Genomic DNA, 26,700 nt, shown 5'->3' with positions numbered 1-26,700 from the left:
ACATGCTCCTGCATAGGTGAGTCTGTGTTGAACTGTTTTGCTTAGGCCAAACTAAATTGAAGGGATTTTTGTGTTTACTAAAATAATCTGAGCCTAATTAATGTCCTGTAGGTCAATTCATGTAAGTTTACTTTCTGCACTCTTATCAAGCTGAGATGTGCTGCTTAAAAATGGACCATTTGTGAAAAAAAAACCCAAACATATAAATGAAGCATTCAAACAGGGAGAAAATTAAATCCATGACTGCCCCTTTGTATTATTTGGAGAATTAAACTATTTTGAAAAGTGCAGACAGTCAAATCAATGTTGTCCTGAAGTTTGCAGGGGTGAGAATTACTCATAAAAGCTGTAAGCTCACATTTTATTAGAATAAATATCCCAGTTATTATTAACCAAACTCAAAAATCCTTTAGTAAAATCTCCTGACATGGGAAGAGATAAACAGTAACCTTAAATCTTTATGCAGACAATAATGCAAGGTTGTGATTTGACTTATCAATCTCCCACCTTCAGTTTTTTCTTTCTCCAGCAGAAACAGCTGGGAGTGGGAATCTGCTCTGTACACAGTGTTGGACAGGAGTTAGCTATGTAAGAAATATTAGCTGATGGAAAGATGCAAGGTCACTGGCATGAGGCTATTTGTGCTTTTTTAGTAGAGGAATTTAGGGTCTTGAAATGTTGGCACAATTTTAAGAAGTGTTTTGAGGCTCTTGATGAGTCTGAACGTGGTACTGAAACTTCATTTCCTAATTCCATCTACTAAACAGTTTGACTCGCTTTGCTTATGGCCTTTAGGGGCTAGACACCTTCAACTCCATAAGACTATTTTTCTTCTCCAGGAAGTATCTGTTTGGAGTTGAACTTCAATGATTTTTTTCAAAAAGCAAGAGTCTGGCTTGTCAGATATGACAGTTGGATTGACATGAAGACTTCCCCATCACAGTAACCTATATGATAGATATTTAATGTCTGCTTTCCTACACTCCTCTCTCCCACCAATCCCTATTTCTTTATGAGTTCAATAGACATTTCATTGTTACTTGGTCAAAAATTGCTTTCCTAGATTGTGTGTTTGATCTTGTTTTACAATCTGCTGATTTGTGGTTTTTTTTTTTTTTTTTGTTTTTTTTTTTTTTTTGTTTTTTTTGTTTTTTTTGTTTTTTTTTTTTTTTTGTGTGTGTGTTATAACCTTTCCTTCTTATGTAGAGTAAATAGATGAATTTGGACATTACTAGCCTGAAACTTCCTGCAGATTAGCCATGAAACTTCCTGGGCACATTGTTTTCTATGCAAATTAAAAAATAAAGAAATAAAAAATCAAAAGCACAATCATCTTTCAAAACAAAAAAGTTTGAAAATATCATAAAAGTGAAATTGCATATTGAAATCATTGTGAAGGTGTCCTCCAGGGTGACTGGAGCATAAACATGAGAGACGTTTATTCAGCAGGACCTAACAAGAGAATCTGGAAAGTATTGTGTACAGATGGGGGAAAATAAAATATCAGCACATATGTTGAAAAAGCTTTTCCTGGGTCCGGCTATTCAGATCACTGCTGAATGTTACATGGCCTGGGTTTGAAGATTTTGATAAAATAGAGGCTTTTCTTTCATTTTCTTCTCCTGATATGTGAAGAATAACTTAGATATTCTTCTAAAACAGCATTTTTGATAATGAATTTTATTAAACAGGGTACTCTTACAACTTATCTTGAAGAAAATGGTATTTTGTGAATAGCAAGCAACACTTTGGGACCAAGTAGAGCTGTATTTAGACCTTAAAAAAACACTATCCAGAACACAGGAAAGGAATGGCAGGTGCTTTTAGTTATAGGGAAAGATTAAGCCAAGTGCACACTGAGCCTAGAAGAGTTCTGACTTCAGGGGCAGGCTAGATTGCCAGGTGGAGTGTGTAATTGAGATTAAGAAAGGAAAAATAAGGAATGAAAACATTCAGTAGTTATATTAAGGTTGGGATACAGAAAGCAAAGGAAGAATGCCAAAACTGTAATGTTAAAGGCAGTCTTCAATAATGCAGGAGAGCAGTTAGATGTCATTTCCCTCCCCTCTACTGAAAGATCACTACCATGGCCTTAGATTAATTATTTTATTTCTTTTTGCTGCATTTCTTTGGACAAGAAGATCTCTTTTCTGGACTTCAAGGATAAATAAACTGAAGATTATGAGGAAGACAGATATTCTAATAGCAGGGCCAACATGGGTAATTTATACACACAGGAGAAAAAAAGGATCCATCAACAGAGCTTGAAGTGAAATCCAACCTGCAGATATCTATTTCCAAATTTAGCAGTGCAGCTGAGTCTAGCTGGGTAATATGGATTTGAAATATATAAGAACGTAAATTTTGGTCAAAAATCAGAGGAGATACATCAGTGTGACACTGACTTAAAATTATACCTAGAACTATGTTTTTTCATTATTCAAGATTCCTTTGAGATTCCTATTTGAGAGAGGAGCTGAAGGAAAAATATTTAGAAGAAACATTGCATTGTATTTCAAAATAATAAGCAACAATATTGTGTAATTCATTAATATATTATCTGCCACTAAACCATACACATAGGAAATTGAATTTTTCTGTATATAACAGAAAAATATGCTGCTTCATGAAGATAAATATGTCACTATGTTGTGTGAAAAATGATCAGTAGATACAGATATTAAAGACAGATTCTCCTCACTTTCTTGTGAGAAGCCAGAAGGTCTTAATCTTATTGTTATGGAAGCTCCCATGAGATGCTTTTTGTGATCAGCATATTCACAGTCCCTTTGGGATAACATTTATTATTAGAAAAAGTATTGCAGCACTTGAAATCAGAAATAAAAAATTTATAACAGGGTTTATGAGTAGAACATGAATCTCTAGTGAATACAAGTACACAGAGAAGTGAATTTATAATAAACTGTATAAAGAAGTACTCTCTTGAATATTTAACACACTCTGGTAAGTTTTGTAAGTAAACCTTTTTGTATTAAATTCCAAAATAAAGGGATCAAGCTGACCTCTAAGACCTAACCTTCCACTATATCTATGAAATATCGATTATCCATCTAGGCCTTGACTCAGCAAAGTATTTCAGCATGAATTTAACTTTTTAAATTCTTCTCTGAGCTCCAGTACGAACAGCATAATGCAGAATCCTGTTTATTGAATGAGGTGGTAAGTAGTAATTTAATCTGTTTACTTTTGACATTTTTGAAGAAAGAAGTGCTTATAACCAGTTTTGATGCTAAGATTTTATTTTCAGACTATTTGTAATAAGTCCTGTGGCCCTTCTTTCATAAATAGTTAGTCAAGAATATGTCCTTAAATGAGAGCTTTCTGCAAATCAATAAAACTGCATCTAAATAAGTATAAGAAATTACTTGTTCAAGCATATTTCAAGGATGAAGATGGAAATCCACATAAGGAGTTAAAATGTGTACAAAAAGAGATTGTTCCTCTCTTTACATATTACAACTAATTCCATAAAGAATAGAATATATTTTATATCTATATAACTATAGATATAGAAACTATATCTTCCTGGCAATAGTCAATGGAAGAAAAGTGTTAATGGGAGAGGCAGAAAATAATCTGCAAGAAGATTATCTTGACAGTTACGGATGACAATATTGTCAGAAGAGCTTGGATAAAAGTTAATTAGGAATAAATTATATAATTAATTATAATACCTTAAATTGTATACAATTTTATACTGTATATTATATTATTATATTAATTGCAAGATTAATAAAATATTATTGTTTCATATTTCTTCCCAGAAGTATTATGCTTACACTGCCACGAGGTTAATTTGACTTAATACACTGTGCATCTAAGAGAAAATTCTGCCTTTATGGAAATCAATAGCAAAATGCTAATAGCTAGCAGTGGAGACAGGATTTCGCCCTGGATGAAAAAACTGCATCCAAGGCACACTTAAGTCCTGTCCCTGGGAAAAGAAAATAGGGAAACTATTTCTGTGGCTCACAGTAAGGCTAACACCTCACGAGCAGATGACCCTATGCTTAGTCTTTCATATACATCCAGCTACACTGTTAAAAGGGAATTTCAGGATATATGGAGCCAGATGTGCTGATGACATGAACCAGCAGCTGCTTTGGAGTCTGAACTGCCATGCCAGATAAAATCTGTCCCATGGAGGTTAGCACAAGTGACCTCTGCATGTGTGTGGCTCAAAGTTCTCAGTGGTGAAGCCATCAAAGAAAGCAGGCAGAGCAGCAAGAGTCAAACCCAAATGAGACCATGGTGCGTATTCTCAGTCTTCTCTCCCTTTTCTGATTCCTTCCCTCTGAATGGCACAATAAAAATTATTTTAAACAGCAGCATGGTTAGGAAATGCAGAAGAAAAGAGCAATGCAGTAAATTTTACATAATTTTAACATATTGAGTTTGAGTTACTTGTGGCTGAAACAAGAAAAGTGCTAAAAATACAGGGCTAAAAAAGTAATCAGGAACTGTGCTTATGTTGCTGAAGAAAATACTACCCGAGCCATTGCATGCTCACCCATTGAAAGTAAAGGATGTCTCACATCATATTACCATACAGTGGTAGGCATTTATTTTTGCACTGGTGTTTTTGGTTTTGAATTGAGGTAATTTCAGTTCTGTTGAGGGTGAAACTTAAAAAGGTTGGCAAATGAGCTGTTTCAGTGAAAGAACTCATAAGTTATTTTGCTCTGGAAACCTCTTGATTGTAAACACCTCTGGGAGATTTCTGTAATTCTTTCTGGTCAGATGGTAAATACCATCAAATCAGCCTCTCACAGTGTTTTTCTGCCCTGACTTGCTTGTGGTCCCAAAGAAATCTCAAAAGAGCAAAATGAATAAACAAAATGACTAAAAATTTTAGACATCAGGGAAGATTTCCATGAGATTCATTTAGAAGACATATTTGGTGTGTGCAGGGTAAATTGCTGCTTTGCCTCTAATATTTACTAGTAATGGAAAGGAGAATTTATGCGCTTTTGGAGTCTTAAGGCTGGTTCTGAAGGTTTTTGGATACCTGTTACTGGATCTTGTACATTACTTGCATGAGTTTCTGACTTTTTAACAGGCATCTTTACAATTAAAAATTCCCTTCTAGAAAGCAAAACCCATCCCCATGGCAGGAGGGTCAGAACTTGATGGTTTTTAAGGTCCCTTCCAACCCAAATGATCCTATGATTCCATAACAAGTAATTTTGGGACAGTCCCTCAATTCAAGTGGATAGCTGCTTCTATGCTTCCAGGCTTCTCTGAACAGTGGCCAGAACCTATATTTTGAGTCATTCTTCAATTGTTTCCTTTCTGTACTGTAATCCACAGTTTAGCCTCTGCTGTGCTGGTTTATATTTATTCTGCAGAATGGCTAAACATTCTAATTCTAAAAGAAATCTCCCCTTTCTCAACTAAACTGTGTGCCAGAGAGGTAAGTCATGAAATAATATACCTTTGCACAGAAGCCAAACATGTGGCAACCACCTGAGAAAGGAGGCTATGAAAGCAAAAGCATGTCCTGCTACTGTAACAAGAGCTTTAAAATACTACAGTTGCCTTCTTGCCTGTAAAAATAATGCAGGTTTGAGCAGTACCCTACAGTAAATAGTTGCTTATTTTCCCATGGAAGTTTTATAACTTTCCTTTGTTTATGACTTCAAAGACCCCATATGCTTACTTTCCCAGTGTTTTCATATGCTATAATTTGTAGAATAAAATGAAATTTTTGTGCTTAATGCAGTTAATAATGCCTTGCTAAAAAAAAAAAAATCTATACCTTAGTGCAATATTCATGTTTTTAAAGCAATATGGATGTACGTACATTTTCAGTTGATATTAAGGATTACATATTACATTAACATGTCTCTATATAAGTATCCTGTAACTCAAATAAATTTCTGGTATTGAGACTATAACCTGCTTCAAAAATAGGGGTCATTCCCTAAATCTTGCAATACCTCTTGGTTAAATTTAATTAAGAACGTTTGTAATTGGCATTATGTATGTGAAGCAAAGTATAACTATATTGCTGCATGTTAAACTGTTATAGGCATGTACTGTTACATTGCTATCTCTTTGTGTTTTGACAGAAGCAGAGTGTACTAAACTCACCAGGACGACTTTTTGAGGATCACATGATGTAATTTGTATTCTGATTATAATTCTCTATTGATTCTTGAACTGATTGACCCTTAGGTTTTGTCTACCTTTTGTTTTTCTGCTTGTATTTCAAATTAAAATCCTAAAATCAGCTAGACAAAAGAAAATATTTGTACTGGTCAGACAAAGCCTAAAAAAATAGTAGTAGCTGTATCAGTCATAGCAGCAGTATTATAAGCAATAATACTAATACTAATTCTATTAGTATGGAAACTTGCTTTAGTACATTAATTATTTCTTTCCCTGTTGTCACCTAAAAATAATCTATGAACATCAATTGGTGTTGATCAGTGAGAAATCTGATACAGAAAGATTCTTGGTGGCTCAAGAAGGAAGTTTGAATATTTCAATAGAAAAAAATTTAATAAATTGTAGGCACTCTTTCTGTGACCTGAAAGCAGCAGCAAAGCATTAGGCAATCAAATGGACTGAGTTGCCATTACAGTTAGGGCATTTCCTTCTACTCTTGGACAACATCCTTCTTTCAACAATTCAACTCATTGCTTCCTGTCTTGTGTTAATGGACATGAACAACTAATTAGATCTTAATACAGATATTTGTAGAGGATGTTGTGAGCTCCTGACTGGATGATTTTATACCTACTTCTCTCTTCTTATCTTTGGAGTGCTTATGTATCCATTCAAGGGCCTTTCTTGCATCAAGTTAGCATAACAGTCCACAGACTGTATGGAAAAATTTCTTTATAGTTATGTATTTTCTTCCCAGTGTCTCCAGGACCTTTTGCCTCTTTAGCTCATTGCCATGAACAAAGCAGAAAAATAAGGGGTTTATTTAAATGGTTACAACCTCACAATGATTTCTATAAATAGCTCACTTCAAATATGTTGAGCCATTCTACTCTTGTATAATGGAGCATTTTTTTGTTAGTTTCTGTCTTTTGTTATTTCATTGGAGACAGGGTTCTTACAGAGATAGTAAGTCACAAGGATTAAAAGGATGTGGTATATGTACACATGCAATGAAGAATGGAGATTTTGTGTTGAATCCAAAGGGATTCATTTGACAAGTGAAGAGGATTGATAGGCCTGACTTGAAATGTATTTACAACTGTGTATGTAAAGCTTTTTTTAAAAAACCTTTTTTCTCTAGAGAAAACAACTATACCACATAAAGCAAGATGGAGAGGACATGACAAGTATGCAGAGAGAGAGCATCACTAATTAAGTCTTCATGGAAGGTTAAGCATTTTTTTAAAAATGCATGTTTTAAATATCATGGTTTTTGTCAAGGGCTGAAGTATAGGGAGAAGGATTGTACACACCACAATATTTAGTTGTAGTATACAATTCTGTACTTTTCAACTTTTCAGATTTTCATCTTTCATCTTTCTGTCCCCCATCTCTTGCATCTTCAGTATAAAAAATTTGTGCATATTCTGTTCCATCTTCATGTTTAATTGGAAGACATAAATTTACTCAAAAGGTGTGTAGCCAGCAACACAGGGCTGCTTTCCTGAAGACCTGTGCCAAATCAATCAAAATGTGTCAATCAAAACAAAAATGTGTTATTGGGCAAAGGGTTGAAATCGACCCACTGTTAGTAGAAAGAATACATAAAATACCTCTTGGAAAAAAGTCAAACCCAACACCAGATCCAGCCTCTTTCTTAGTCTAGATATTGTGCAGCATTCTAAGCTGACTGGGACAATAATATTTCAAATTGAAACTCAGTTCAGAAAGTGTGTATGTATGGGAAGGGATGGGTTCTCATATTGTTCTCCTTTGTTTATATTTTTTGTTTTTCTGCCTGATTGGCAATATGAAATTTGAGATTTTTAATGTTCATATGAATTTCTTATTACTAGTGATAAGATAAACAGAAAATGTAACTTGGAAAAGTTGGAGACTTTCATTGCACACAATAAAACATGCTGTCAGTTCTTACCGTCCTTAGCATCTGTTAAAATTATTACAACATGTCCTATGTAGACAGAAGAATTGTAGCTTTTTATTTTTAATGGAGAAATTTGGGAAAGGTATTCTTTCTTGTTCAGTACTTAATTAGCTCTGTAAAAGTGAGAAACTTCATGTATTCAACTGGTATGAAAAACCATATTGGTTATGAACCAATTCCAAATCACAAGTTCCATTTGAGATAATAGCTTAATAGTAAATCAAACACACGTGACATAAACAAGTGTTTTTTATTACAAAGGCTTTGAAGTATAACTTGCATCATAAGCCAAATCTAACACGATGCACAATTTTGCAGGCTATGAAAGACAATATGCTCTTTATTAATTTTCCTCATTTTGAACAACGTTATTTTAAAAATTACATGAGAAAACCCAACTATTACCTAATAAGTTTGTTTTGTCCCCTAGAGTGTGAATGTTGAATTGCTCTAAATTGTTTTGTCAGAATTCCAGATCTTAGATAAGATATCTGTATGCAGCTAGGCACTAACTTCCATTTGTCCTGTTTTGGCTATGTCCTCTGCATATTGTTAAGTGACACATCTCCTCTAAAGTGCAGGAAAGCTTAGATCTTTATCTCTGCTCCTGGGAACTTGCTATAAATATACTTGTGTTATGTTGTCTTGAAGTTTTCTCATCTAGTCTGCAACCAAGATAATAGACAGTCAATATTCAGCATTTAAGCTGGGAAAAAAAGTCAAAATTCCTTGGTTAAGCAGTCCATAAGGTTAAAAAACTCAGAGATTCAATGTAGAAAAGTTTCCTCAAACTCTCTGGCTGTGGAAGGAGTATGACAGCAGATGTATGTTGTCTGCATGCCATTAATTTTATATTTCCTTTCTTTCAAACATTTGTTTACTTAAGTAGAAACTTCCTCTTGAATGGTCAGGCTTTCCAGACTTAAAATTTGTGAGGTCTGTGGGTTTCTGTTTTATCTGTGCTGCATTATCCTTTTAAGGCCTTTTCCAAAGAGGCTAGTTTCATGTCTGTTAATAATTTTTCTTTGCGTGACTGAAGCTAAGAATCACCATTCCAATGCAGTGTGAAAAATATGGCTATGTTTATTAACAAGACTATCTTACGAGATAATCTTGTTAATAATGCAAGTCACACCAGTGCACAAGATTTTCTTCTGGAAAAACTTTATTTCTTCTGATGCTTTTTCATCTTATGGGATGCCTTACAACTGTCACTTCATAAATTACTGTTAAATTATGCAGAGGAGCTTGTAGACAGGTTTACTGAAAAGTAAATTTTGCTTAATAATCAGTTCTGTAACAGCTTTTATGAAAAACTAGGAAAACAGATTTTGTGCATGTTAATGATGTCACACAGAAAAACCCCCAAAGTTGTAGGTATAAAGGGGATCACATAGCCTAGGAGAATTAGGGGTCCTAATTCCTCCCCTGGTGCAGGATCCTGCATTTACTTTTGCTGAATTCGAATGGGTTCCTTTCTGCCCATCTCTCCAACCTGCCCAGCATGGGATGGGCTGCACAGCACGCAGGGGTGCTGCATAGCACGCAGGGGTATTGTCCACTCCTCCCAGCTTTGTGAACTTGCTGAAGAGGCATCTGGACCTTCGTCCCAGACACTGATGAAGAAGTTAAACAATAGTGGGCCCAGTACTGAACCTTGGGGGACCCCACTCATGACAGGCCCCCAGGTCGATTACCTGATTACGACCCTTTGGGATCTGCTGTTCAGCCAGGTCTCAATTCACCTCACTCGCCACTCATCCAACCCACACTTCCTGAGTTTGCCTATGAGGATGCTGTAGAGATAGTGCTGAAGTTGAGGTAGACAATGTCCACAATTCTCCACTCATCCATCCAGGTGATTTTTTCATTCTAAAAGGCAATCTGGTTGGCCAAGTATGAGTTACCTCCAATGAATGTATGCTGACTTCTCTTAATCACCTTCTTATCATCCCTGTGGCTAGAGATGGCCTCCAGAATGACGCACTCTGTCACCTTTCCAGGGATTGAGGTGAGGCTGACTGGCAGGTAGCTCCCTGGGTTCTTCTTCTTGCCTTTTTAAAGACTGGGGGGTCATCTGCTTTTTCTTCTTTTTCTTATCAGAGAGAAAAGGAACTAGAGTTACTACAAAAGGAAAATTTAATCGAGGATTTTTGAAAAGCTGAGGTGAAAAAAAAAAACTACCTAATTTGAGGTATGTATAGTAAAGAAATAAGGAGGCATACCATTGTACCTAATTTGAGGTATGTATAGTAAAGAAATAAGGAGGTATACCGTTGTGCCCTAGAAGCTGTGCAGCATGCAAATAAAAAATGCTAGGTTCTTCAGGCAATGAAGATTTAGGGCTGTGGATATTCTTTCATCAACAGTGTGGCAGCATTATACAAAGCAGTTCCAAATCAGATTGCCAAGGGTAAAAGAGAATGATGCCTTGTTGTGCAGCATTCTAGTCTTTCTGAGAAGTTTGATATAATATGTGAATTTGTGCTTTCTTTGGCCAAGTGATTCATTCACCACAGGAGAGACAGTAAAGGGACCTTTTGCTACTGGAATTCTTCCACACTTTTAAGTTTTTTTCATATTCATTTTGTTTCAACAAATTGATTCCTGTTTAATGATTCATTTATGGTAGTTGCTTATCAGCAAAAACAATATTCTGACAAGAGAAGCCTTGGACGGGTCTTCCTAACATGTCAGGTGTTACAATACACGCATTGAATTTATTCCAGCACTTGGCTTCCATCTGAACACAACAGGAAGCAACCCTTCCAAATTTTCTTAAGACAGTAATTCTTACTAATGACAGAAATTCCTAATACTGTTTCTGTATGTAGTCCAGCACCATTCAGTTTTGTTTCTCAGCAGTTACAGAAAACAATCATAGCTTATATAAAGATCAAGGTGAGTAACGGATATAGCCAAAATCAACTATGCCCTGAACATGCTGCAATCAGTGTGAACACAACATAAAGATGATTTAACTGGGCTTATGGGCTTAACCATTAAATGGAAGGGTGAAAGAGGGAGAAAAGGAAGTGTTACATTAGAAAAACTCGCAAGGTATTTACAGATGTAATTAAAAAAAAAATTATAGTTAACCCGCAACCTGTCATTTTGAAAATGTGGGAGAATGAACATGTGAATAACTGATAGAGTAATACAGAAATAATGGAAAATAAAGAGTTCACTGATCTCTATAATGACATTTTCTCTCACAAAAACAAAACCAAACCAAACCAAAATACAAAAACAAAACAAAACAACCACCCCAAACAAAAAAGCCCCACAAATATATAAACAAAAAACCAAAACAAAACCTCAAACCCTAAACAAATTTACTGAATGTGTATAAAACATATTTTCTTTTCAAAACATATTATCAAAGAACAGGTTTTCATATATTTTGTCAATCTTTTATCCTCCCCAGATACTCTTCTCTTTATGCTTAAATGTTTCCAGCATTAAGAATCCCATTTCTTCCTCAATTCCTCATACAGCTATGAGTTTTAAGAGAATATTTTACAATTGGTGTTCAGAAACTGGAGCTCCTGTGTCGTTTTGATTGTTTCATTAACATTTTGATTGTTTCATTAACAATCAAAATCATTAACTGTGGGAAATGCAAGTATTTTTCTTTTTCCTCCCCCCTTCAGATTCTATTAATGTTTCATTTCGAAAAATCACAAAAAACCTTCCTGTGTTTGGAAGCTTCATTCTACTCAATACTGTTTGGACAGAACCAAATCTCCACTTAGTAATGGAGAGAATGTTAACGAATATACACACAAGGCGTGCTTTGCCCTTAGGCAGAACATACCCTTCATTCAAAGAAAAAATAGTTGTGAGATATAGTAAGTATATTTAGAGAAGAAGCCTTTACAGTCCCCTTTAAAAATCACTAGAACTGAAGCATTCACAACATGCTGTCTATAAGCTGACAATGCCTGAGCTAATTCTATCAATTTTTGCTTTTGTATCTCTTAGCAAAACTGATTTCTACCTGAAAATGGGCCACACAGATCATCTAAACCAAGAAAATATGGAAAAACAAGCAGTGCCACTATGACTATTTTCCCATCTACCCCATGAATTTCATTTACCAGGTGAAGTTTTTAAGACTCTTGATTGTCTTTTATTACATTCTTGTATTTAATCTCATATAATGGGAAATAGATATGGTTATATTTTATAAGAATCAACATTATTAATTAGAATTTATTAGCCTTTACGTTTATATATTTACAAGTACTTCCAATTAAACACAGTTTTTACGATTCTTCATCCCCGTAAATGAAAAGACTTATCTAGATTTGTCTCTGAATAGACGTGTCATGCTTAGGATGTATTGTGCCTTAAAGCATATATCATGCTGTTGTCTCTGATGCTGTCAGTTACTGACACGTCATTAAAGCACTGCTGTCACTTCCTAAAAACCTGGTCTTTAGGGCCTGTCTGACTGTATGTGTGGGCAAGAACAGTGGCTAGCACATTGTGGGTGTCACTGGAATACAAATGACTGTGATTCTATTGTATGTAGCACTACTTCTGCTCAGTAACATAAAATGTTGCATTTATCGTTATGATTAAGGCTACAGATGTTCTCCATAGTGAGTATTGCATAGTGGGAAGCTGTGCTGAGGGAGTCTAGCAGCTACCTAAAATCTTGTTTTCAGCTGATCATAAAGGACTTTCCAGGGTTATAAATACTACAGGATTCATTGTGCAAATAGGGAAATTGAGGCAAAGAAAGAAGAAGTCAGTGTCAGATAAAGTCAAAACAGAGTTTCCCTTGTTATTATAGTGTTGGAAAGAGCAGGGGGGAAAATGGGAACTCTTTCAGTAATAACTTGTTTTAATTTAGATATTTTAAAAGTTTCTATATTTCAGCATCAACTGTTATTAGGTCATTCCTACTAGCAAGCTATATTAAATTTGCTGATTGTTTTCGTACAAATTATAGTGCATTTTTTTAAAATGTATTGTAAGCATACTTTTTTATACATCAGATACATAAAACTCAAACTGACCCCTCATTTTCCTTGTGCAAATCTTGTTGTTCATTTTAGAAAACAAAATGAAAAACAGATATTTCTTATTCCTACAATAATTTTAATGTGAGGGATTTTCAAAATTTAGAAGTACTGAAAGAAATGTGCTCTTTACTGATTTTCCTCAGTCATAAATTTTCACTCTTAGTTTTTTATTATTTAGAAATTTTCTATAAACACCACTATTTCTTTTGCTTTCTTCTATTTGTGACATAAATTTGCCATCAATTTGGCTGCCCTCATTTCAGTAAATGCAAACCTATGCCTCAGTTAGGAGAGGTGTTTTAAATACATTCTTAGCTTAAAACATGTGTAGGTGGTTTATAGAATATAAAATAGTGGTGCAGACTTGGGGTTTACATGTAGAGTTGCTTCCTGCCCTGGAAAAAAAACCCCTTATTTCTAGTTTCTTCTTTCAAATTCCTTCTTTAAATATATTCCATCACTTCTCAAATTATTGAAATTATCAATTTAGTACATTCACAGATTAAAGTTGTGTCTGTGAGTACCTTTACAAGTTATTTCTAAAGAAATACTGTATCTATAGTCTTTTGCGTCCAGACATGAGGAACTTATATTTTGCAGTATCATAAAAGCATGGCCATCTGGTATAAATGAAACAGAAATATTGTGTTTCTACTTTTTTAAATTGTCTACTACTTCTTGAACATGTTCAATGCACCCTCCTTATGTGTATTATAACTTAATCTTTCCTTCTGAAATATTTTGTGCTCAAAATAATATTTTCTTACTAGTACTATTGTCATTAAGTATTCTTTTTAAGCCAAAATAGTCTGCTGCTTTATTCCTTGGAATGAATTAATCTACCTATGATATGAAATGTTATCTTATATACACCTGTGTAGTAGTCAGAGACCCTGAAAGGCCTCCCTGGCGGTCACTAGCATAAGATAAGAAAGGCAGAGTCATGATGAGTGGAACAGAGCTGCCCCTCTTCCACACATCAGACCCCTGTTATCCCTCTGTAAGGCTATAGGTCGTATTCTCCTCGACCCCAGCCACTGGATGATTTCCAGTCCACCAGTAGCCTACTTAAATCCTCACCTCTGCTCAGTTCAGTGGAAGAGCTGTCACTGGAACCCTTTGCAGAAGCTGCCAATAAAGACATCTCCGCAGAACTCCACACAGCCTTCACCTCTCTCCATCCCTGCGTCTGCCGAGGCACTTTGCAAGCACAGAGCTGAAATCACTGAGAGCTGAACTCACGAGAGCTGAAATCACTCCACAAGTGCTTGCTAAAGTAGCCAGTGGCTTGGAGCTAGCCCAGGGGCCCAGACAGGCTGTGCCTCATCCGCACTATCCGGGACATCAGCGCTATCCGGGACACCTACGGCGGCTGCTGCCCCGGGGGGCCGGATGGACCCCCGGACCCCAGGCCGCCATACACCTGTTCATTCTTTGCAATGGTGGCACTGTTATGCAAATGATGTTGTGTGACAGGGTGTGGGATAGAGAAGGAAAACAAATTGTTACTTATTTTGTCTATTCCTTTAAAAAAAAAAAAAGTCTGATTTTAATCATTATGGCTTAAAAATATGTTACATTGACTGGGTTACCATTGATGTCCTATTCCAAAGCCCATTAGAATCCTGTAAGAACCTGTACAGTAACTTTAATAGCTATTGATTAAACCTTGAGTAGGCAGTGTTTTACAGAACTACTTCTGTTTGGTATTCTGAAAATATATTCCTTATTTTACTCCCCCTAAACTGTTTATTACCTTAGAAATAGCATGTGATTGACACATTTAAGATTGCTTTTTGAATTGCCCTTTTGTACAGTCATAGGCTACAGAGAGATGTGTCTATTTTTGACATGTATGTTGCTCTGTGGCTATATAATTTGGATATTCTTACACTAATTGCCATAAGTCAGCATGTCTCCTTTCACCTGCAATATTCAGTGAATGGTAAAAATAATCTTGAAGTAAACAGTAACCTCCAGACTGTGCATGAGAATAATCAAGTGGTGTCTACATGAACATGTGCAGAAACAAACATGCAAATATATCTCGCAGGTTGGAGGGTTGGAGCCCTTTTTAGGGTTCAAGATTACATAGCTTGAGATAGTTACAAGCATAAAAATGGAGCTCTGCCAGTCATCTCTGTGATGAGCTGCTGGACAATTTGGTGATCTAGAAGGTCGTGATAACACTTGGTAATTTCATCAATTCTCTGTGAGCATTTATTTCTGAGACAAATTCTAATTTCAGATTAGAATTCTAGTTTCAGACAAATTCTAGTTTCAGATTTCTTACCATCGCTGAACAAAATACTGTTTCTGATAATTAGCACTACAAAATAACTTTTTCTTCCTTTATTCCAAATTCACATTGTTTTATCATAGTAGAACACTTGATGTTGGCTGAAAGATAGTCATAGACAAGTGTGGTTTTCTGCATACATGAAATCCTTACTTTAGAGTCCAAGCCCTAAAACATGGTTATCTTAGCAGAAAACAGATGATTATCTACCTATGTGAACCAGGACTGTATTTAACTTAGGAAGGGTCCAAGACATTTGGTATCTTAAATAGCAACATTAATAAGAACAAGAAATGAAGTTTGGGATAATTTGGGAGAACTTTATCTTAAAAAGCTTGTTTATTCTTTGTCTTTTTGTCTCACTCTTAATGAAAGGAAGTGGCTTTGCAAGCAGAAGGATACATTAAACTATTCCCATAGATTCTAAAGACTCTCCCAAACAGTCCAAGAAGTTTTTCTGTAGTATATGTAGCACATTCTGTAGCCTTGCTGATGAGCTGTGAAATGAAAATTGTGACCTAAATGTGGTCTTTCTGAAATGCATTTTGTAAAAGAAATAACTGCATCATTGTGTTAGATATCCTGTGCACCAAAACTCATGTTGGCACTGGCATTATTTTGTCATCACAAGTGCCAAAGATTTTGTTATCTGAGCTTGCCTTTGTCTATATATCCTACTCTGAAGGTTCATGCCTTGCCCTTTGCCTTGTGAAATGCAACTGCCCACAGTCCCTTGCTGAGGACCAAATCCACGGATGAGTTCAAACACCTTATTTAACATTTTTTGTGGTTTGGATTTTAAAACATCATCTATTTTCCCGTTACTAAGAATAGCATTATTTTTGCCAGCAGCATGACCACAATGACTTCTACACTAATTCTTGCTTAAGTCTCATTGCTGTTTAAGCACTTTGCTGATGCTATTTAGTAGTTACAGATCCCTGTTTTCTGAAATGTTCCAGGAGTACAATGGGTCATAGCTCTAAAAAAAAAGCACAAAAAGGAAGCTGCATGAGTTATGTATACTACATTGCTCTGTGTACCTCTCTAAGTGTTTTTATATTATAAAATAATATAATATGGAACTGTACATCTAAGTCTCAAGTATCACAGCTTAAATCAAAAGAAAACAATTTCTGAGAGGACAAAACAGTCAGACAATCCATGTCCCAAAATAAATGACCCAGAAACAACTCCAAAAACACCAATGCAGCAGCATCTGGAAACCTGTGAAGGGCCAGATGCTGCTGCAAAAAATCTTCCACAGTTTGACATTTGGTGCTGTGACTGACATCCAAACTACTGTTGTAAATATAATGGAACTTACCACCAGTCTACTGCTACTCTTTTAGAAGAGAAAAACACTATATAACATGATTTAAGACTTCCAAGTAGTTTGTGAGTAGAGGAATGACAGGCAAAATGAACATCTGTAAACAAAAAACCCAATAATTAAAGCATCTTGCTGTGTACTTCAGCATTTTCAGTCATTTTAACATGGATGAACTCCCACAGAAACTCCAGATCTGGCCCTAAGACTTGGCATTAACTCTTAGGTTTTCTCTAAAGTGCTATAACAGCATTTAAACTACACTTGTCAAATTTCAGAAGACCTTGGAAAACGGACATTTTTTATTGTTATATGTTTACTGAACCTGGATATTTACTTACAGTAAAAGTCACTGATTAAAAAGGACTTTTTTCTCAGCTGACAATATATATATTACTGGTAATAATTTTTAAATTTATCTTTCTAACTTCACCTTGTTCCCTTGGAAATACTTGCTTTCCCTTACCCAGAAGCAGATCTCTCAGTGAGGCCTTCTTTCTGATCTCCTTTAATTTTTCCCATTCTCCTTTCTTCTTTTTATATGTTTTTTTCTTCTATTATAATCACCAAAACAACACATCAAGCAGAGAAGAAAGAGACTGACCTTGTTCATACGTTGCAAGCAGGGGTTTAGGTAGAAGAGGCTCAGAGTAAGATGAGGAAAAGCAGGCTAAGATGAGTAGGATGAGATAAGCAAGTTAACAGCTGATGTTTTGCTATTAAAAAAAAAAAACGAAACATTGAGCCAATCTTTCCTGAACTAATTTGAACTAAGATTTAAAATTAATTAATAATTTTCTCCTTGTTTACAAAATTGCTATGAGTTAAGTAGCCTTGGAAGCCCCTGTGTTTGCTCCATCACCCAACAACAACTATGAAATAACTAAAATGGTTTAGGAAAAAAAAATACAAGAAGTCATATAGTCCTGCCTTTGCTCCTGGCAAAAACATTGCAAATGTGCAGTTCCTGTGGCTCAGCCAAATTACTGTAACTGGTTAAGCTACAATAAATTCCACAAATGTGTGAGCACCTCATCTAACTTGTGTGTGCCATACAGTTGCTCACAAGGAGAGGAAAGTGAGGCCAATCCTTACTTGTAGGCATATCAGGAAATCACATTGGCAGATTCTTTACTTTCTATTAATTCCCAGTTTCTTTAAACCATTTTAGCCTTGAGCACATGCTCAACATATTCTGAGTGGTGTCCTGAATAGTTAGAGGCCACTTGTTATTTTAGCAAGAGGAGGACTGGCGAGTTACTGCATTTCTAGGTAGCAAGGGCTGTACTGAGACTGAAGCTTACTTCATCAAGCTCAATTGTCTTGCTGTTACTTCGTATTTTCCCCATCTGTTAGTAGCCACCTGTTATATCTCATGCTGATTCCTGATTAGGGCTTCTTCACACCACTGAAATAAAACATAAATGGCAGTCAAAATAAGAGCAATGAGTTTTTTAGGATGCAATGAATAGGTACATTATGCCTGCATTAATTTTCTGAGTTAAAAACTCAACTGAACCAAACCGAACCACAGATTTGAGAGACTTTTTGATTTTTTTTCTCGCCAGAACAAGAGGTGTTGACAGCCTTACATATTTATTCCTCAGAGCTGATTGTGCTTGGTAAAAATTATGCTAAGATCTTAAAAATGGCTAATGATCTTTGGTTTCTCAGTTGAGATAATTTAGAGAGACCTAAATGTGCTTTGGAAGAGAAGAAAAAAAAGACCCTATAAAAATCTGAAATCACTCGTCTTTTTTTGGATAATCTTGGTCAAAGAAAACACCCAAAGTAGCAAAAGTCTTAATTAAATGGTTTGGTTTTAAAGCAAAACCCAAATGTTTTCACTGATGAAATGAAAAACAAGATGTTTTCAGACATTCCTGGGACACTAGGATATGAGGAAAAAAAATGGAACTGACCTCATAAACCCAGTTTATGTGGTTGCTTTAATCCAGGGATTGAAACTGAAAAAATGACCCGCCTCTGCACTCTCTACAATGTGCTGTGACTTAAATGCATAGTTGAGATATAAGTTTCCCAACCAAATTCTCAGAAAAAATACAACAGTGCCAAGAACAACTCCCCATCTCCTGTCTGAACCACAGAAACACATTAAAAGTTTTACTCTGCTTCATTGCTTACATTTTTGGCATTTTCCTTTTTTGTTAAAAAATAAATTTGTTTTTATTTGACTGTACACTCATTTTTGTTTCATTTTTTCAATTTTCTCATGACTGAAGTAAACACACCAAAATAGAACCACAATGGACATTTTTATAAGTACTGCAAATGCACCCTGTGATTCTTTCCTATCTGCAATTTGGAAAACTCCAAGTGGTAGTAAAGAAAGAGTGCCCAGACTGAAAATATGATTGAAATTGGGTTACCTCAAATTCATTTCATACAATGGCCAGCATGGCTAACCTGGAGGTGAAGACTCACCTGGAGGTGAAAACAGTGTTAACTGAGGCTGCTATTACAGCAGAATGCTTCAGGGCCCAGGGAAAGGGGATATTTTGGCCAGTGTGATGCAGATTCAATTTTAGAATTTGGAAAATCCATAATGATCACTTGAAGGGCATAAATCATCTGTCTGAGCAGATGTCCAGCAGCCATCTAGTAGGGAACAGGTCTCCTTCCCTGAGACTCAGCACTCCACATGTGCTCCAGTTGTTTGTCTCCACCTGGCAGCTTTCATAGCCCTTTGGATATCCCCATTACACACCTCCATGCATAAACTTCCCTGCAACCAGCATCTGGAAAGTCCAAATGCACTGACTCAGAGTGTGGCTTGGAAAAGTGTTTGCTTTTTTGAATTGGAAGCTTTAACCATGGCAGCTGACTGCAAGTATCAGGCCAGGTTTTTTCTCCCAGTTGCACTGGAGTCTTTGCTCACATAGGCAGAATGCAAAGTACATGCAAGGACCCACAGATAACTTCCTAGTCACTGCATCTACAAACTGAAATTTACTATGGCTGCAAATCTATCGCACCTAGCAGTAAAAACCTTGCCATCCCAGGCACATTTCATGAAAGTAGTATGATTAAAGTCTTCATTCCACATTAATGTGGAGGAAAAAGCATATAGCTTTTGTTGTTGAGCACGGAGTCATAATACTAATATGTAATGGAAAAGCAAAGACTGTAGTTTGTCATCCTATTCCCAGCTGCTTACATATAGTGCACACAACATCATCATACTTAAAATTTATGTATTCCCATGTGTCTGCGAGAGAGCTACAGGTTAGAAAAGTTATTGCTCTCCCTATATATTCCTGCTGGACTGTGTAATCCAAGGCATTTATCTCAATATCATTTTGCGAATTCAAGTTCATACAGGTGAATAATAGCCATCTCTCACATCAGCTCTACTTGGCTGAATACATAATATTTATCTGGAAACTAGAACAGTCAGAGAAAAGTTGAATTTAGCCAAACCAATCTGGCTTGAAAACCAGCCTGGCAATACTGTGTGAGCCAATGTATTTTGTGGTACTTCTGACACAGTCCCTGCCAAAATCTCGTAGTTCACGTAAAATGAAAAAAAAACCACCTAAAAATTTTGAATCTGAGGAAATGTCAAGTAATTTCTTACTATATCCAGATGGGATTGGTATTCCCTGGTCACTGTCAGTGAACAATAAAAACACAGGGTAGTTAGATGAGTGTAAATGAAAATCCTTGTATTTGGGGAGCCAGATTTTCAATTTCTCATAGAGAATCACCTGAGTTTCCTTGAAAGAAAGCTGTAAAACCTGGTCTTCCTTTAGGGTCTCAAGTTCTGAATAGTAAAGCTTGCATGTACTGAAAGTCAAATTGGGCTGTGAGGTCCTGTTTGCCCATCCCCATGCAGTAAATATAGACCAGTGCAGCTGCTTTCTGGGAAGACATCCCAACTACCTACCATTCATCCCTCTAGGGATCTACCTGCCTAGATCCCTCTAGATCTTATATTTAGCTGTGACCAAATGTTTTCATTCTTCTTCTCCTTTTGTGTTTCTGAATTTGTTAGTTTATTTGTCCTCCAGGATGTTCACAGATTTTCCATTCTGTGGGTGGGTGGCATGAAAAGACTCAATAAGACCAGTTATTTTACATCTTGTCACATAGGTTCATGAACACCTTTCCCTACTCACCAGTTTTACTAATATACTTATTGAAAAATTCAGCATTCATGAAAGCAGTAGACAATACAATATAGAAAAGAGAACAATCTGAGACGTTCTAAAAACCTGAGGCTAATACATCAGAATGATTTTGCAATTGTTTGTATTCTAGCTGGTAACTTAGGAGAAAAAAAACTTCAATGACAAACAGATCATGTTTCCTAAGAATGTTACTAACAATTAATACAGATTTCAAACCCCTTACTCAAACCCAAACTGCACTTGCACACCAAAAGTTAGTACAATACAGCAATTAATAAAATAATATTAAAGAAGAAATTAAAAGAAAATTCCAGAAGGTTGAGTGGTGAGGAACAGAATGAGAAAAAGGACAGGTACAAGTGAGTAGGAATCTAAGTTACAGCAGGTAGAATACAAGAGTTTGAAAAATGAATGAAAAAAATCCAGAAAAAGTACCAAGAGATACTTTTACAACATTTTAATATTCCATAGGAGTCCTCAGAGATAATGGGGTAATGTGCAGGATGGCATGCTTAAGGGATGTGGGGACCTTGTTAAGCAACAAGGTTATTTTTTTATGTCAGCCTTCAGCAAAAGGTGATGAGTCATTAGCAAATCCTTGAGCAGTTTTTTGCAATTATTTAGAGCGAGGCTTTGTCATATATAAGAAGATGATATGGGAACAGTACAGTTACAACTGTTTTGTTAAACAGGCTGATGCTTCAGGGATGATGAGAACAAGGCTGACTCTGAATCCTTCCTGCCTTATTTTATATTGTGAATATCAGCAAGAGCCTGTGTATTCCAAGCTGTCATGCACATATTGTCATAGCTGCTCTGTGGTATGGATGTCTGCTGACTGTTTCCAGATAACATTTTTCAGGTCACCTTTTTTATCTAATCATATAAATTCCTGAGGGTTTCTTCCTATTAAATATTCCTGATGTGTCACTTATCCTCTTGGAATAAAAATAGAAACAGGGAACGACTGAATTCTGGTAAATTAATTGCCCATTACTGCCTTTTATTTTTCAAAGATTTTCTGTGTTTGGGCTGGGTTTTGGTTTCCAGAATTTCCATTTGCATGAACGTGGCAGTTTAGGTCCTAGAGGGTCAGGGATTTCATAATTGAGCCCTCTATGAGCAATTAGCCTTAATCTTACAATGTGAAGATACCACTTCACCCTCAGCTTCCTTACAACTTGTTGTCATTCTGGGGGTATTTACATTTTTTTCCTTCTCACATACTCTTTGTGTACTGTGCTAAGATGATTCTTGCCACCGTGCCTTCTTTGAAGCTCCCTGGCTTTGCCTGCCTGGCGGAGGCACGGTCAGCTTCAGGGGACACTCCCTTGTTTCTCAAGAAGATTCGGGGAGCGGCTAAGACAGAGCGCTGCGCTGTCTGCCCTGTATGGAGGAGAGGCGGTGTCTGAGGAGGTAATGAGGGAGTTGACTCAAGGCTGGGAAAAATGTCTCAGGTTTAATCCGAGCTCTGAGGAGCTCCGAATGCCCCTGTACCCAACAGCCCAAAGTGCCCCCAAGACTTTATCAATCATCTTAAATACTGGGGCTGTAACAAGGGGACGCCCATTAACCAATGAGGGGATTTGGGGGAGTGGAAGGTGAAGGGACAGACAGACACACAAACCAATGGGGGAAGTTCAAGGGAGGGACCCCCGGCCCTCGTCCACTCACTCGGTGCCCAAGGTGGAAGATTCTGGGAGAGCGGATGGGGAGCCAAGTGATGGACAGGGTGCCAGGGAGGGGACAGGGGAATGACTGAGTATTTTCAGGGAGATTGGCATTGAGGGAAAGGTGGGAAAGCTCAGGGTGGAACCATTGGGAGAAAATGGGGGGTGAAGGGGCAAAACTGTTAGAGAGATATAAAAACACAATACAACAGATTCTCAGCAGTTCACACACACACTTCCTTTCCTGGGCACGAGTCATGTCTTTTGGTGTTGGTTTTCATGCTGGATCAGTATTAGAAATAATTGTGTTCACAAAGTCATTTATATCATCATTTAAACATACAAAGACTAGAATAAACAATGTGCAATTCAAAGATGCATGTAGATACATTTGTCAAATATGTCTGCATTGCACCATTCACTCAAGAGTTGCCTTAATTTGATTCTGCAAACTGCTGCACTGTATAGAAAGCCTTAACTTCACACACCTCCTTACCTACATTCTTGGATATTTTTATGCTGTGCACTCTCTTTAGGACACAAAATTTATAGTGAGTGACTTTGCTGTTACACATTAACAGAAACATAATACAAGAAATGATATTGCTAAAACAACGTGCAGTGAGTTATTGCAATAAGTCACCAGGACTCCTTAATATCCATCTGAAAGTCCTGAGCCTTGCTATGCTCTCAAAATACTCTGATCAAGTGCTGTATCAGAAGGTGAGAATCCCACTTCAAGGCACAAACCTCTGAAAAATTGATGAATAGAATAGACTTGACTAGACTAGACTAGACTAGACTAGAATAGAATAGAATAGAATTCACTGATTAGTTTCCTTTGTAGTAAGGTAATAATTGAGAATTTTTTTTTCTTCAACAGAACTCTTGCAGAACAATAAGAGATGTGTAAGAACTGCAAAGAAAAACTATTTCTTTCCAATGAGCTCTTTTGAGGAAATAATTACATTAGATATTTAGACTAAATAGTTATAGTGTGTTAAGGTATTTTAAATTCTCTTTTTTAAAAATCACTCAGAGATCTGTTTCTACCTCATTTTCACAAAAAGGAGAGATAAACTGTAGCTGTGCATTAAAAGCATTGACGTATGTGAAGAATGTGGCATTATACTGCCAATTATCAATGTGAAAAGATATACACAAACCAATTAGGCAGCAATAAGGGCAAGATTGTGTGTAATTAAGTATGTGTATGCAAGAATTTGAGATTATGAAGCAGCAAAAATCATAGCTGAGTAGCAATATTTAGCAGAAGAAGGATTGAAAAATTCAGAGAATTTTGATAAATTAATTGGAGTAAGTACAGAGGATCAAATTAACATCATCACTGTTCTTTGAAAGGAAGCAATGAGCTTCACTGATGTGAATAAGGTCTAAATTAAGTTTGAACTACATTCACTATATTTGAAATTTGCAAAGAAAAACTTTTTTATGGACAGTGCAGTGAGATATTGTATTAATAAAGTGACTCAGGGAAAAAACATAGAACGAAGAAGGAAAAAGGGAAAAAAATCAAATTAATGGGAAATTTGAAAATAACAATCTTAAGTTATCCCCAAAAGGCAACTTAGACAGAACAATAAACATATTAATTAAACATATTAGATTTGTTAAAAGAGTGCCATGTGAAGAAACATTTATCAAGAATAATAGATTAATAAAGTGGAGTTATTAATCATAAACGCATAGAATGTTATGGGTTTGAAAAGGACCTTAAAGATCACCTTGCTTCAACTTCCCTACTATGGGAACACCTTTTATTAGGCCAGGTTGCTCAAAGCCCCATCCAAACTGGCTCTTAACACCTCCAGGGACGGGGCATCCGTAGCTTCTCTGGTGAACCTGCTCCAGGGCCTTACCACCCTCACAGTGAAGAATTTCTTCCTGGGATCTAATAGAAACCTACTCTCTGTCAGTTTAAAGACATTCTCCCTTGTGCTGGCACTGCCTCCTGGTAAATAGTCCCTCTCCCTCTTTCTTGTAAGTCCCCTTTAGGTACTGAAAGGCAGCAAAAATGTCTTCCCAGAACCTTCTCTGCTGCAGGCTGAGGAATGCAACTCTCTCAGACTGTCGTCAGAGGAGGGGTGCTCCAGCCATCTCATCAGCTTCATGGTCTTCTCCATATTTGTTCATAATAATTATGGATGAAAGACCTAGTTTATGGCTCTATTTTACTATCTTTCACTCCTTTGAAAGAAAATGTCTAATAGATAAAAATTGTAGATATTTTGGTGCAAATTATCAAATTAACTACATTTTCCTACTGTGTTTTTTATATGTGAATGTAGATTTAACAGTGGTTTATTGAGACAAATTGTTTAGAATTACAAATACCCCTTTTCTGAGGGGTATTGTATATATTTCTATGTACACTAAAAATGAATACATTAGGTATCAATTCTGGTATTTATGTGAAAAACAGAGAGATAAATATCTTAGATTTCTGGTGTCCTAGATTGCAAGGCAAGATGTATTCTATTTGCTACCTGCTGGAGGTGTGGCAGTTATCTTCTGTTAAGTTTTCTTTATCTCTTCCACAAACCAATCCTCCCTCTGGGAGACATCTGCTGTTAATGGCCTGTTGAATATCACTGTATGACTGATAAAAGTTACAGCAGCCCATTGTGAGATGCTCCGCCCAGAGGGAGGAGCCAAGCATTCCTAACTGGATATAATCTGAGTTTTTGGGACTGGATTCCCAGAGGAACAGCTGGGTCTTTCGACTGGACCTCCAGAAGAAGATTACACCTTTCTACAGGGTCACTGCTCCAACAGAACCACATGTGCCACTCCAGGAGGACTGCAGCCATTCCAATTTGGACAGCTACCAACACCCTGACCAAAAAAATGTCAAGTTGTATTCTAACTCTGTCTGTGGTTTTTCTTTTGGATCATTGCATGTATTTTTTTTTTTTTTTTTTTTAATTTTCCTAATAAATTATATTTCTGACTTGGAGTATCTCACTAGTTTTGCTTTCAAACCAGAATATTTGGAAAAATTGTAATCAAATAAAGCACTGTATAAATCCATATTATGCTATGTGAAGTATGACTCTAGGAGAAGCATAAGAGATCAGCATGATAATTTGGCTAGGATAGTATTTATATTTCCCTAATGACAAAGTGGAATAATACAGTCAATTAAAGGTATGCCTTCAAGCTAGATTAGGTAGATTTTTATATTTGCTGCATTTAAGGCAATTGGAGATATAGCTCTTTCTGTGGCAAATCCTTTTAAACCTGGATTAGTTTCAGAATTACTGGAATTAGTTCTTTTCAAAAGTATTCAGATACAACTTATGTCCTTGATTTGGTGGGTTTATCAAATTCTGTAATACTTAGTCAGCTCCACTTAGTTTTGAGTCAAAACAACACAAAATTAAATGACCATACAACTTTGATTTTAAAATGATAAATACCTTCATGGCTTGCTTAGACCTTCACAAGTGTTTGTATTACCCTAGCCTGAATGTCAAGTTTATAGTAGATCTGGATTTATTACCGATATTTAAGACAATTTACACAATCAAAATGAAAACCTTTTCAGGTTTTGCAATCACAGAATTTATTTTCAACCAGTTGTTTAGCTTTAGCATTTTACACTGCTTAGGCGTGTTTCATGTATGAAGAAAAATCCCAAGAGTAACAGATCTGAGGAGGATCTGACTGTGTTTGCTCCTGATAAACATGAAAAGGCAGCACCCCCATTGCCCCAGCAGCACAGCACTGCTGTATCTGGCCAGTAACCAGGCAGCCCCAGCGGAGCGTGGTTACAGCTCCAGCCTGCCTGGCATCTCCTGTCACCCATGTCCCTGGGAAAGAGATATGATGGTTAGTTCTGCCTGAGTAAACCAAGGAAGAAGTTTACTTAAGCTCTTCTTAAGTGGCTGAAGAGGCCAAGATCCAGTGCTTTTTTAACAAGTATTAATACAGGCATATACTTTACAATTAAATTTAAAGCACTGGATTTAAAAAAACAAACCAAAAAAACCTCAGATATAGGGCAAATAATTTTAAAATTTTTGTTTCCTTTTTGTGCTTTTTTTCTTTATTTGTTTTCCTTTTCTTTTCTTTCCCCTTTCAACTTTTAATTTTTTTTTTCCTTACTTTTTCTGCAGC

The sequence above is a fragment of the Vidua macroura genome, chromosome 4, assembly GCF_024509145.1.
Source record: "Vidua macroura isolate BioBank_ID:100142 chromosome 4, ASM2450914v1, whole genome shotgun sequence".
NCBI classification, from domain to species: domain Eukaryota; kingdom Metazoa; phylum Chordata; class Aves; order Passeriformes; family Viduidae; genus Vidua; species Vidua macroura.
This window is presented reverse-complemented; position numbering follows the sequence as displayed.